This window comes from Falco punctatus, assembly GCF_963210335.1.
Source record: "Falco punctatus genome assembly, chromosome: 11".
In the NCBI taxonomy this organism is placed as follows: domain Eukaryota; kingdom Metazoa; phylum Chordata; class Aves; order Falconiformes; family Falconidae; genus Falco; species Falco punctatus.
This window is the reverse complement of record NC_137591.1, coordinates 18,427,948-18,443,402: the sequence shown is the minus strand read 5'-3', so window position 1 is coordinate 18,443,402 and position 15,455 is coordinate 18,427,948. Positions and strand designations below refer to the sequence as shown.

Genomic DNA, 15,455 nt, shown 5'->3' with positions numbered 1-15,455 from the left:
TTTTGCATAAGAATGAGCCTTGCCCCCATGCCCCCAGGCAACCAGTGGACTCTGGCAGTCTGGGCCATCCTTTCTCACAGAAACTGAAACTGGTCACTCAGCCAAACGTCACTTTCTGGGGTGCTATAAACCTTTTGAAAACAAACAAACTAAATCCCCCTTGAGGATCCGAAAAGACCAGTGAACCATAAAGACCTAGTGAGATAGTCTAGGTCCAAATTAGCAGCGCTGAACAGTAGGTCAACAGTGCAAAACCTTTCAGCTTTTTGCTACCAGTAACAGAAGAAAACCAGGGTGCATTTAAACTCCAGCACCTTTCCACAGTTTAATAGTAAATGGCCTATATTGAATAGCTGGCAACACATGCACTCTCCTTGTTTTCCTTCCTTGTGAAATGTTTCCTGGCACGGTGACAGGTAAAGCATAATACAGCTTGGCAATATGGCTTTTACATGGTGAAACAGCTCCTCTGTGCTACGCTAGAATACATATTACTGTGACAAGGGGCTTTATTCTGAATTATCTGCACATACTAAAAGCCAGTGGGAAACTGGAGGAGAGTTTAGTGAAAACTACATAAGATTTTGTCACCACTGAGTGGAAAATTTTGGATGGAAATCACAGAGTGTGGGGCTTAATCACAGCTCCTTCTGGCTGACGCGCTATGGAAGACAGCCCCAGCCATTAAAAATTCACTTGGGAAAGGGGTATGGTTATCCAGCAATAAACATGTTTCCGTGGCACTGAGTTCTTCAGATTGCTCGAGGAAGTCAGTCATCCACTTTTTAACCTGACAGTGCTTGTTGATAAAAACAGTACAGAGAGCTGGATGGAACACTTGCACAAAGCTGATAAATGAGATAGATGGAGAGGATTTATACTATGGCAGAACAGCTGGGTAGTACTAAAGCTGTGCTGACTTCTAAGCATGGAGATGATCAGGATATGCAATTATTTCTTAACATATACATGAGTGATGGAGAGCAGAAACCCACGCAAGCCTGGCTCTGTGCTGCTCTTTCTTGGAGACAGTCTTCTCCAAACCACTGTTGCACCTCACAGAGACATTTTCAATTGGCAGCTCTCTGAAATTTAGGAATTGTTTTGCATTTCAAATGTATGGGTTATTTTGTATCTGGAAGCTGCTGTTAAACAAAGACCTTACTTGCTCTGTGGGCTGGAGACAAAATACTAAAGACGTTCTGACTGCTACAAGTTGTTGAGAGAGAAAGAGCTGAAGAAAATGACCAAGAGGAGAGCAGAGAAATTTCTGAGCCAGAGTTGTTCTGTTTCTTTCTCATATACTCAGTTTCATATTCAAAATTTTCATATTGCTTCTTTGCCCAGCCTATGAGGGGGTTTATGCAATGGTCATCACTGGGGTGTTGAATGGTTTTTCTCCTTGAAGACCGTGCCTATTTAATATCAAAATGATGAGCTCACCTGATATTTTCAGGTATTTTAAACTGATGTGGAAAAATTCAGGCTCAGGTAACTTTTACCATCCCATACCCACCAGAGGCCTCACACAGTGATCTGACAGGGAGCCTGAAGACCAAAAGAATGGAAGTGTCAGACTGACCAGGACCTAAGTTAAAAAAGAGTCTGTGCTGGTGTATATAATTCTGTAAAATAAGAGAGAGAATCTTTCCTGTCTCTGTCATCTCAACCAGCAAAAATTGTCACAGGAGGACAGAAACCATCTCTCTGGTATCCCTAACCTCAGCATTATCCATAACCTGTGTAGAGCAGAGGTGTGGGAAGCACTATCATAAATGACATTGAGGAAACAGGTGACTACAGTCTTCAGATGTTGCCTACCACTGGCCATGCAGGACATCCACCGCACAGGGCAAGCAGGTAAGCTGGATAACCAGAAGTAAATATTGGTGAACGAGGACGAATAAAGGGAAGAAATGTTCTTTGCCATTATTATTACATGAACTCCTGGAGAATCACATTAAAGGGGGATGTCCCCATTTCTAGAATAAATGTAACCGTGCCAAAACCAAGGGGCAATGAGGGACCTGCAGTTACCTTGGCCATTTGTGTCAGATGCTTCTTATGACCTCCGAGTGACTAGCACAGTCCTCACCAGTTGCATCTCAACCCAGCAGCCCTCATCTGTGCTCCACGATATACGACTGGGCCCTGACCATACTTTGAAGACAGGAGACATTTTATAAATACTCTGTCAGCAGAAGAATTATTTCTGAGGCCCTTTATTCATAATGTAGGACATCAGTGATCTTGGAAAACTTTAACATCAGCGTTGTACTTGGCTGAACAGAACAGATGTTGACACCTTTGTTGCTGTTTCTTGGCTGAAGACAGACGTTTGTGAGGTTAAACAGAAAAGGCAAGAGTGTATGGACATACCGGAGTCAATGGAAAAATCTTGCTGCTTCCCTACAGTTACGTGGGGACTCAATCTGTATTCTGGGAAGTCTTTTAGATTATAATTGCTCCATGATTAAGTATGTGCCAGTGTCATCTCTTAGGAGTTGAGACAAGCAGCACACTGCTGATACTTGTATGATGATGTCTGAATAGTCCTCGCATGGCAGAGAAAATACAAGTGCATTAGGGAAGAGCAATAAATACCATCAACTGCTCTACCGGATTGGATTTTTGAAGGGTGCTCCTGTCTCAGATGTTAATGGAGTGGTTTAATTTTCCTTGAAATGGTCATAATAAACTCAGGAAAATGTAATTTACAGATGAGGTATGATATCTGGTGTTGAAAAAAGCCTGGGTGTTCTTAATGGCCAAAAAAAGATTGTTCAGCAGCAGATCAGCTGTGTAAAAATGTGACCTCTCTAATGCTTCCAAGTTCAAAATGATTTGTTGGGTAAGTGTCATTTGAACAAGTTAAAGCTTCACAGTTTACTAAAGGATGTGTTTTGTATTCTGGTCCAAGTATGACTACACCAGAAAATGCTTTCCCTGCCTCATCTGAAATACCAAATGTACGGCAAAATTTTGCTTCAAGCTTCCATGAAGAGCCAAATTCTCTCCACCCACAATAATATACAAACTACATAGTAAATCACCCTTCTGAAAACATTTCATCCACTTCGTACTCTCAGTCCAATGTTTAAAGGCTTATGTAAGTAAATCTCTTATTTCTTTCAGGGAATAAAACTGCTCTGAACTCACAGGCACTTTCACCTTGAGGATCCCACAGAGAAAACTGTTTTGGGGCTGCAGAGGTAAGACCATGTCCCACGTGGCCCTGGGGCCCTGCCTCTGTCAGAGCTGCCCCATCAGCCAGTGCCACCAAGAGAACCATCAAAGCAAGCCTCTTGCTGCAGAGGGAAGACCTGTGCCTGGGGTGTTCTCAGGCATGATCAGACTCTTTCCAGGTAGAGGAAATTTGCTGGGATCAGTCTTCATTCACCTTTCTTCTTTCCAACTTTCCTTCTCAGACAGGGAACTATTCTCTCTTCTCTACCTGCACAGGGGCTGCTCCTACAGCCTCTAGAGAAGTCACTAGGAGCTTTCCTTGTTCGTGCTGTGGGAACAGAGGCTTTAACCACACTGCCCCAGTTATATGGACAGGGGTGCTCAGGTTTGTAAGCATAGACGTTGAGAAGTGGTGGGGCTAGCTAGAAGGCTGGTAAGGGGAATGGTCATGATTTGCGCAAGATTTTGAGGTGAAGGATGGCATGAACTTGGCAGGAAGGCAGAACAAGTAACCTCATCCATGGCTCCTGTGTTAAGAAATAATCCTAAGAGAAAACAGATCAGTGTCCCCAGACTCCTGTGGCTCCTACATTCAAACCAGTACGACCATTACAGCAAGGAGGGAGGGAAATAACTCACTTCCCTGGGCCAGCAGGTATGAGGCAGAAACCAGCTGGAGGGAGCCCAGAGCTGCTCCTAGGCTACTGCCACCAAAAAAACTACCACAAAAAAATCCCCTTGTCCTGCCACTGCAGATATGAGAGAGGTTTGAAGAGGTTCATTGCTGTAGGATTAACAGTCTTGAAGCACTGATTAGCTGATATCAAAGTTATTATGGGATTAAGCATGTATTATCCAGCCCAAGTGCCATCTGATGCACTTTAGGAAAAAAAGCACTCCACCAGAGGTGCTGTCTAAATGCCAGGTGTAGGTGACGGTTGTTATTATGTAGGTGTTACTAAGTGATTTGGGAAGGAAAGCATTTGTAAAATTTAAACTTATAAATTATTAGGGAGAATTATCAAAGTTAAGCAATTTCTATTATTAAATCTGCTTTTGTGTTTTGCAGCTTTGAACCAATAATTATCTTCCAGATACACGATATAACGCAACTAACAAAATACGGTCTATATCAGACCATATCATCTACCATTATTTATCTATGTTTGTGTAACAATTTCATCATTTGATCAAATAATAGCAGATTCCACAATATGTCATTCAAGTATCCCCAGTTTATCTATAATGATTTTCCTCTTGTCAGCTCATTTCTTGAACCTTTGCTGATTCTGGTTTCAATGGTACTATAAACAATCATCATTGCATTGTAAAACTGGAAACTCTCCACTAAAATAGTGTTTTGATCTGGGTTGCCATAGTAATAAGTCTGTGCTCCCCTCTTTGGAGGCCTTGTTATATGAAGTATCTGTGATTTGCTCAGAATGGCCCCAGTTCATCTGTCAAAGTGGGTTTTTCCTTTTTTAAAATAATGATCTAGAAAATCCCACAGTGGCAACAAATATTTTACAACCATAACGAGAAACATTGTATCACTCAAGCTTTGTAAATCTATGCCATTATTGCATTAGAATAAATCACTTTCCTTAGGTATATTACTTAGAAATATGCAATTCTAATTTTAGAGCGTGTATTCAATAGGGGGTATTTATTTTTTATGTAAAGAGAATTATTAACTTTGACTTCAAAAATATATCACATGTCAGATTGTGTTTAGAGGCCCTGCAGCAAAAAGAAAAAAACTGAAATTCTTTCTTATTTCTATCAAAATATCGCAAATATCCAGTCAGTTTCAGATTTAGTTACTCTATTCCATTCTTAAGTGCTGATTTTTATAATGAGATCAGATATTACCATAGATTTTACAACTGCACGCTCAGATAAATGATATTCAGATTATATACTTGAAAAAATTAGAAGTCCTGAAAATACATCAACGACACTATGAAAATATATCACTGTACATTATTTTAAATAAAAATGTTCCAGTCAGTTAGAGTAATTTGATACATGAACTATGATATTTCCTCCTGCAGGAATGAGAATAAACAAACACTACATCAACATGCCAGTGACAGACTCCACGGAAAGAAGTGAAGACGGAGATCATATTTTATCCAAGACAAATGGTTAAGTTAGTTACTTTATGTAAGTTGCTACCAGCCACAGGATTACTTTGTGTAACTCACTGTCAGCTACTGCCTCATAATACCTGACAGGGGAATATTAAAATCATCAGTGGAGAAAGTATGGAAGGTATCTATCTGTATTCAATGAATTCTAATTAAAAAGTAATTACTGTACAGTGAGGAATCTGCCAGCCCCAGCCCCCTCCCCACACATGAAACATTACTTGACTCTTTGGCAAACAAGGGGGAAAGCGAGCAGCAGTGCATATGCATATTTCCTTACATTTTGCTGGCGACTTAGTTCTAAGTAGCACCAGATCATGGGAAGTCTTCGGAAATAGTTTTATATCATTTTGCCAAGTGGGTCCCCAGAAGACGCTGTGGGGGCAGAGGTGCTACACATCTTCTGTTATAATTGACCTGGGCTTTGAGATTTCTCTGTCATGATGTATCCCAGAATGGTGCATGACGGGAAGAAACTTGTTATTCCTCCAGCAGTGCCAAATGGACAAGATCAAGTAGGCCTGGGACTTGAAAAAAAGGAAGAAATATTGACAGATAAGTAACCACTCCAGTAAATGACAGGCAGGCACAGGAAGCTTGATTTCCTTGGGGTTCGGAGGTAATCTATTAACCTTAAAACATTTCAGCGTAAATTTAATGGATTTAAAAAAAAACCCACAAAAATATTAGATGTTTAATTGAAATTATTAGATCTTTCTTTATTTCCTTTTCTCCTTGCAAGTTAGCAGAGTGGAAACAAAAATCCACCCATAACTGAAAGAGCTAGAAATAGACTAAATTCAATCCAAAATATTTATTCATTGGATTATCAAAATCGTATCTGTAATGCAGTTCAAGAACATTAAAGGTGTCCTCTGAGAAGCTGTCATTTTTTATGGCATTGTGACTGGCATTGAAACACTTGTTTTGCAATTCTTTGGATGGCAACTCATCAACAGCCAGGGAAATGCTAGAACAAATTGACATCAGTAAGGTGGGCCAGACTAATTAAGAGCAGAATTTGCCCCTTCAGACTACTGTCTCATTTAGCGGACTCAGTGCCAGCCCAGCCCACGCTGATGTAGGGCCCTGGGGCCCAGGAAGAGCGGATTCTCCTGGGCACTGTGTGCACACCCACATGCTCACACATCCCAGAACCAGGATGAAGTGGCTCTCTGTGCCAGCGCGTTCCAGAACAGAAGGAATACAAGTACTCTGGATTTCAGCTCCGTTACAGAAGATTTCTGTAATTTCTACTTTGAGATGTTCTCATCTTTCCACTGTTCACAGGTGGGAGTTTTCTTGCACTAAGAGCTATCCTCTTGATAGACGATAGCTTCGCTGCCTTGCCTGAAGTTTTGCTGACATTTGGCTGAGACTCCAAATGGTTAAAAACTTCATTCCTTCTCTCACCTGCATGTCCCACTGCTGAATTCTTGTATCCTGAAAGGCTCTCTGGGTCAGCCACATCCAGACTCGTGGCACAGCAGCAGCAATATTGTACATCGCCCCAGGCTCCGCTAAAGATGTTGCTGGAACAGAGAGGGAAGTGGGATGAAAGAGGCCAAATTCCCTCCACCTTGCAACTCTCTAGATAGACTATATTCCTCCTACAACCCATTCATATCCTCTGTTGCAGGACCAGTGTGATGAAAGAGCTTCAAAACAATGGAACACAAAAGGAAACGGGATAAATGCCCTCAACCTCACCATGCAGTCCACCTCCAATTATTCTTAAGTGCCATCTTCCTCGCTACATTTTAAACTGATTACCCTTTGGTCTATCTACCCTTGAGAACAAATTATTTATATGAATTGAACACAAAGCACAGATTATTCTCTTTCCTTGCCGTAGCTTTTTCATATTTGTTGCAGTCTGTTACACCTGCTCAGTCTCTCTTTCTCCAGGTTAAATTATGCCACTCATTCAATCTTCCCTAGCAGACTGTGTTTTCCAGACCACTGGCTGTTACTGTTGTTATTGTCTGGACAGTTTCTAACTGATCAGCGTCTTCTGGAGATTTGCCTTTTATTCTGCCATCACAACGAGCCAAATAAAGTAACAGTTGGTCCTGGAAACGAGTTATGTTGATGAAAGAGAGGTTTACTGTTCACTGAGGCTGGCAGAGGCTCACAGGAAAGATGATACAGGTTTGGTTCCACAGATCCATATTACCAAGCATAGGGTTTAATTCTGAAAGGATCAGTACTCTCTGGCAAGGTGCCAAAACATATGCTTACCATGAAGTACTGGAGTAATTAAACCTAGGGAGACACAACGTGTGGATTCAAGCTTACATCTGAATCTTTAAAGGAAGAGGCACTACCTACAATATATTCAAAACAAACAAACAAAACCCCCTAAAATACTGCTTAATATTTCCAGTAATTCAAAGTTTTAACCTTTTTTCCTAGTTCTACTTATACTGTTATGTAATTAAATTCCCTTTTGATATTTCCTCCTGTTAAGTCACATGACACCTAACTATTCTCATTTATACCGGGACTGCTTTTGGCTTGCTCTTGGTAAGTACCAGTAAACCAGATGCAAGAAAATATATACCCACTTAAATGTCCTTCTATTCTGTCAGAGTGATGGAACATAGCATTACTGTAAATAAATGCTGGACCTCAACTTTGTAGATCCACATTGATTTTCTAAGTTTCAGGTGTTAGCATGATCTAAAAGCAGGTGTAGTTGTATTTCCAGTAAAGTGTTATTATGTTCATAATGCTATAACATACATTTTCATAAAATAGTAATGTAGGTTTTTCAGTGCATAATTTGGTGGCTTTGGGAATACTAGAAGAGGTAAAGCGTTGGACTTCAATTCTGAAATATGCCTTAGTACTTGCTAATTATTATCAGGCCATCTTCAATGCTATGCAATCAGTTAATGAGAAATCTCTTTTGACCCATCCCGCATTTGTCCGCTACACCCACACTTTCCATCAGCTCAGCATGGACACAGTGTTATTCTCAGTTTTTGCATGCTGTGAGGGGTTAGGTGAGGCAAAGGCTCATGCACCAGAGTTTTATCCTGCCTCCTAACTCTTTTCCTGCCCACCTAAAGTCTCCTATTTGTAACAGTGCAGAACATAATGGGAAAAGTGTATCGACTTGTTTAATTTAAAACAGGCTGTGTGAACTATCTTTACAATAACTACTTGTTTCAATAATTTATAGCTATGATGCTATACCTGACAAAATGATTCAGATAACTAGAGCAATGTGCACTTTAAGTTTAAAGTCAAGGTCTTCCTTGCTCATTTTAATGACTTGTCTTGTGCACAAGATATTAATATTCCTGTGAGCAAACATAGCACTGACTCATTAATCAATAAGAGCTGGCTCCTCTACATAATAACAATAGCTGTACTGGATAATTAACTTCTGTTCCATTGACTTTAGTTTGTACATAATTTCCAGTGGCTGACACTGGATAATAAAAAGCTTTGCAGCTGACAGGCACCTTTTAAAATCCTTTTTACCAGTTTACGAAAATGATCCACACCTACTGTTATAAGTAAAATACAGTGTAGGTGTCGGTATGTGTCCGTGCCATATTTAAAAGGAGGCAACTGACAATAAATAAAAGACCTAATAAATATTGTAAGGCTTCGGTGAGTCCTGCTGTTAAATTGTAGCATAGTGAAGGATTTGCATTTTCCTGTCATGTAGTTATAAGACAGACTAGAGATAAAGGTATGTCTACAATTAGATGAGTATTCTAGATAACTGGCAGATTTCCTCAGTCCAGACTGGGATAAGAAACACAGATGTGTCTGCACCAGCTTTTCTCCTCAAAAATGTTTTGAATATTAGGGCATTAGGGCAAATCCAGCAAAGGTGGCAACATCAGGAACTCTACTGTAGCCCTGAGAGACTTACCGTAGAGCGAGGTACAGTGTTGTCTGTGCTAGGACACAAAAGAAAAGGTGACTTTAAATCAAATCATTTCAGTCACTCAGTTTACGAGATAGCTCCACAGATAGCTGCAGTGGCACCTGCCAGGGGCCCAGGGACTATGACACAGGGGCAGGAACACGCAACAATGGTGGCATGAAACTCGTAGTGCCCCAGCCCTCACAGAGAGCCACTGTGAGGCACCAAGGACGGATGGCTCTTTGCCCACACCATAACTTCCTCTGTTTCTGTCATTAGGGATTTTTATTCAGTGGAGATCTGTTATTTCTGCCTCCTTCCTTAAAAAAAACCAGCAAACACACCGGGAGCCAACTTGGTGTCATTAGCAGAACAGACTGGAGAGGGGAAAAAAAAATACTCCAGAGAGGACCTGGAGGCTTCAAAATCTACTTTTTTTCCAAAATGAAAGTAAATGTTTTTGGGGAAAGAAAGAAGTCTCAAATCACTTCAGATGCTTTCTTTTGACATTTTGCATTTTTAAATTGTTTTGTCATGTAGAATACAATACAGTATTAAGTAAACCACACATATGAGTATTTTCAAAAGCAAACCCTGAAATACTGTTTTATAAATAGCAGTCTGCCTGAAAAATCATGAGTTTCTGCCAACCCTATACTTCTTTCTGACAGACGTGGGATGTTGGGGAAGTCAATCTGGCATTCTGCAGAGTTTCAGATATGATGGAAGAGCATTTTCTGGTGGAAAAATTGTTCCACTGACTTTTCTGCAGTAGATATCTAGCTGTAGGTATTAGTTCTGGAATAAACAATGCCTGTAATTAATTTGTATTCTACAAAATAAACTGTAGAATAAGAAAGTTCAGTATAACATACACAACAGTTTTTATTTATGGCTTACTCTATTTTTATGATTTCTTCCTTTGTGATACTGAGTGTCGCAGGGGCCAGACATTTGACTATGGTAAATCATTGCAGTTCATGGACATTAACTGAGCTACTGTGATTTGCCCAGATGAAGATCATCCCTTAGATCTGATGTAGATAAAGATCCCCACAAACATGAGCATAAACCATTTGTGAAATGTTTCTGTTTCCAATTTCAAAGACCAAGATAGCTATCCCTCTTACTCACACAAAATACCCCAACACAGAGAATGCCTCGATTAAGCTTTAATTCAAAATTAAAGCATGTGAAACAAAGGAGCCTCATACAACCTGTTAGGTGAAAAATGCAGGCCACTAAGTCAGTACTTATTTGCATTATATGGTATGTTCTCCAGCAGGCATAAAATATACTGCAAGACAATGGCCGTCAGCTTCTATATAGAAGGGAAAACATTCTTGTGTTCAAAATTGTGGAAATGTCAATATTTCAAAAGGTAGTTTTACGGTTCATTCAAGCACTGATAAGAAATCATTACACTTTTTAAGAATATTGATGATTACAGAGAGGCATTTAATGGAGGGAAAGCCTTTTTTTGCAGTTTGTTAGTTTGTGCATGTCTAATTGACTCTTCAAGACTCTTTTGCATGAATCACTAAACACAGTTTTAACCAGATTATTTTTATACCAGTTATAAGCAAACTTCTCCAGCTTACAGAAATTTCCTTTCCATGTCTCCCCAATGAGTACTGTCATGTTCTAGACAGACTGCAATTCAGGAAATACATGAAAAATGAGCAATTAAATCACCTATTTTTTTCCTACAGCAACAGGCTACCCAAGGAGCTGATTTAGTAGACTAGACATCAGGTTTGGACTATGTAGGCCTCTGGACAAAGTGGCTTCACCTCTTTGAGTATCTAGATAGGTGATGAGGATTGCTTCTGTGGCAGCTGTTAGATTCTGCTTGCTTTATCTGTGCATTAGGAGTGAGGAAAAAGGTGAAATACAATATGTGAAAACTCTACCAACTCCAGTGGCACAAAGCAATGCAAAGGTACCCGCTGTCCTGCCTGAAAGATCCCTGCCTTCGGTGGCATTGTGTGGGCACTCCCTCATGAAGCTTCTCCCACTTAGTGGGCTAAGGGGCTACCTAGGGCATGAAGAGAATTGTGGTACAGCTGAAAGCACATGGATAGCTGCAGATGTTGAAGGCACTGGCTGAACTCTGCAAAACAGTGTTATTAAAAATGACCTCCGAGGCTATTGTAAAACTTCTGTGGTATACAATCAACTATTAAGTCAATGAAATCATTTGTATCAAAGACATTGTGACACTGTCTGAACATGGAAATGGAAAACAAAAAGACAGCCTTGCATGTACATATGGTCATGGTCCAGTGCAGTGAGTGTAACTGCTTGGTTTGCTGAAGCATGTTGGACAAGCTTTAAAGCTTGTTATTTTTGCAAGAACTACAGTGGGATAAGGAGCTGATGCATCTCTCAGTCCAAAATACAAACCATAACTAAGGCAAAAGTAAGGAAAATGTTTTGCAGGTTCAAAGTCAAGAATAACGCTCTATGCAAAGCTTCTGTGATTACAGAGAGAAATTTCTCCCCCTGTGCATGCTACTTCACATTTTTATTCACCTCTGTTCTTGCTGCTGCCCCAGGGGACTGGAAGCAGAATTAGAGAGCTCTGTGGATCTCTATCGTATTCTCATGACATTTCTAGCCTCCATTTTGCTGAACCAACAGACGTGGATCATTGGGGTAATATGACTCTGACAAGCACTAGAATTTTTAGTTGCTTATTGGCATCTGCAGCCTTTGGGGATTTACTTGACACTAGTGAGAAAAGCCATGCCAGCCTTATCAGCTGGTGTGCACCAGCCCTCTTTGCTCCCAGTTGGAGCTGGAAGGCATCCTTCACCCCCTGCTCCCACTGGACCAGACGTGGCTAACCGCACAGGCCAGGCAAGCAGAAGGGCAGCTACTGGCACAGCAGCCGGCTCTGCCTCCTCGCCAGCTTCCAGGTGGACTCAAGTGCATGCAGATCCCCCGCCAGTGGGGACCTGGCTGCAGAGTCCATGGGCTTTGGTGCCACACAGGGCAAACCATGTGGGGCCTGACAGGTCACCCAGCCATTTTTCAAAATGGTCCTGGACTCCAAAATGAACATGACTCCATAGCCTGCCTATGGTGAGCTTTTGTCATACTTACTTTTTTCTGGTTCTTTATTATATTATATTGCATAAGATTGGCTAACAGCACCAAGCATTACCCCCCACATTTAGATTGAATGAGCATATTATTTAAAGGGAAGGAACACAGCATTGTGCTTGTTGATTTCTGTACTCTCTAAACCCCTTCAAATTTACACAGAAATTTAACACCCCCCCACCACAAAATAAAATACCATATATACCAAGGAAATTACTCCATCTGTGGTGTTATTACTCACTGTGGTATTTTTAAACAAGCGATTTCATAGTTTCTCCCAGCTGGTAGCTCAGGCTGCAGAAAGGTTCTTCCTAAACAGCAGCAAAGTTAGTTCACTAACCTTCAAATTCCTCCTATAAGAAGTCTCCTTTGCCTATTAAAAAAAAAAAAAAAAAAAAAAAAAAAGAGATGCTTAGAGAGGTGGCAGGCTTAAGACTGTAGGCTATCGGGCCCTCTGTTGTCCCATCAGAGCTCAGCATGTTTCCTTGCCCTCTCTGTGTGTTGACAGATAGGTGTAAACTCTTTGGGGCACACAGTCCCACGCTTAGTGCCAAGCACAAATGCCAGGCTCCAGACACCTCCTGCAGAAAGATAAGGCAACTGCAGTGTTAGCACAGTGGCAATATGGGTGGGATCCTTCACTTCAAAACTAGGCATTCCAGAGGACACAAAGTGATGTGGACATGTACGTCCTATGATTTGCTGTGCAACAGCTTAGAAGTGACCATTCCGTACACCAAAGTGAGCCATTATTTTATTTTTGATACCTTAAAGCATGTACAAATTACAAGTTTTAGTAGAATACGCTGAAATCGAGAAAAGCAAGCACATTCGAATTTTATTCTGGTTAGTTCAGTTAATCCCTGCAAAACAGAAGGACTGCAGGCATTAATTTTTCATCCAGCTAGCTCTTATTGAACATATCATCACTAGTTACTTAAAATTTAATCTATTTTTAATAGAAAAATTTATACTGGAATATGAAACATGAAGTAACACATTATTGTTCTGCAAAAGACTAAGCTTTTAAAGATAGTATTGTAGTCTGGAAATGGACTGAAAAACATAAAAGGTTATGTCCAACATTAAAAGTAATCTACATGTTCACCAAAGCCTAGATCATCTCAGAGCAGTAATTATTCACTGACTGTAGATACCCTTATTTTTATATTTGCCATATATTTAGTATTCATTACAGCAGATTATCGCAGGATTACTGCAACAAATTTTTCCTTTCAGTAAAATCTTATTTTCAGGTAATCTGGCCTTTTTTTTCATCCCCCTTTGCAAAATCTGCTTTCTTCAGCCTCCAAGTCTGACTAATTGCCAGTGACTACAGTTTCCGCACGATTTTTCACTTTTTACATTTTATACAGGTAATATTCAAAACTCTTTCTTTTCCATAGTGCAAGGCATACTTTTAAAATTCATAACCACCAAATATGTGTGTGCATGAAAGCAAGAATGGCTACTTCTCTTTCATACTACAGGGCAAACAGCCAGACTTTAAAGGCTTCATAATTAGGGACTTCAGATCGTAACAGAAGATGTATTTCCTTATTTTTGCTGTAAATTCAATCACAAATATGCAAAATTCAAAGTGTGAGTGACCAGGCCACACTTAGCAGAAATAATAAGACTACAGCCAATTAAAACAGAAAAAGGTTGAGTTCCCAGTTTTCCACTCAGTGTGTTTCTGATACTGACACAACAACAGCTGTGAACTGCCAGTCATCCCAGAGAGGTGGCTCAGTCTAGCCCCTGCCAAAATAAAGGATTTGGCCTAAAAGACAGACCTTCTTGACACAATTTCTCATGTAGAAGAACCAACAAAATGGTGGATCAGCATACAAGAATCCTTATACCACACTATAATTTCCTTGTAGGAGTATCAGTCCCTTGAATACGCAGCTTAAACAAACAGGACAAATAACTATAGCGCAGACACCCTGAAATTTGTGCTTCTTATCTTTCTAACAGGACTGACTGGGTATCTTTTTGTTAATTGAACACTTGAAAATTGTAACCGAAACAGTATAAACATTGTTTTTATTATTCTTCTCATAATATAATCATTACGTGAGAAACATTAAACTAGACATTTGACTTTATTGATCTTTTCATGGACTAACAGTACAGGGAGCCATTTTCTGCCTAGACTAATTAATTGATAGACTAATGCATTGATTAGGTTCTCCATAGCACAGTTGGTATTGACAAACACTGAATCTTTTTCCATCAGTTGTATTAGTTTGCACCAATTACTTTGGCTGTTTCACTTAAGCAATTACGATAGCAAAAGCGACAATCAGATTCTCAGCTGGTGTAAATAAGGCACTCCCTACTGAAGTCAGAGAGCTGTGCTATTTTATTCAGTTCAGTTACTGGGCCTTTAAGGTTTAATAATGAGATTTTAAGTATGCAAAACAGTAACAAAGATATCTAAGGCCAAAGCCATCACATTAGCTGAAACATTTTCATCATAGCAATGAACAGTAACCATGTTAAAGGCTTGCGTACAGATGCATAACTTTGTTCCTAATTTATAAACAGTCTTAAAAGACTCTCAGGTGCAAAGTAAGGTAAATGCACACAGAAATAATTGTTTGAAGTCACACAAAATTTAGATGCTGAATAGACACATTTTCCATGCATAGGTCATGTGGAAATTGGGTCCTAAGAATATCCTGCTTCCAAGCAGCCACTGTCTTCCAGATATATGGAAGATAGCTCTGACGTTTCATTATATGCAGAATCTGTGTTTAGACACCCATGATTTTTTATATACTCAACTTGCTGCAGGAATCTAGGACAATACAGTGATTCGTGCAGGGCTTTCTCACTTCTGAATCAGTCCTGATATGGACACAGCTGCTCCACCTGTTGAGCAGAGCCAACCAAGACACAGGGTCATCAACATACTGACAGTAAAAGGAAGAGAACCACATGGGATTTAATAACTTCTGTTAATTTCCAAAATAAAGACCAAGCAAAAATAATTCAATTGAACTGATTTTCCATAACAAAGTTTTCCGCAGGTAAGCCAGGGAGTCACCAGAGTACATGGATGTTACACAAGGAGGAGACACTGAGCTGATTTTTAAGCTTATGATAAAGAAATCAGT

At 40.1% G+C, this 15,455-nt stretch overlaps 1 long non-coding RNA gene across 1 annotated transcript in view; it reads right to left on the bottom strand.

Annotated features, from left to right (window-relative positions):
• Positions 1-8,185: 8,185 nt before the first annotated feature.
• LOC308071365 overlaps positions 8,186-15,455 on the bottom strand; it is a 39,620-nt gene continuing 32,350 nt past the window's right edge. The window contains exon 2 of the long non-coding RNA XR_013931114.1: positions 8,186-15,455. This exon is cut by the window's right edge and continues 23,548 nt beyond it. This is a non-coding gene — a long non-coding RNA (uncharacterized lncRNA).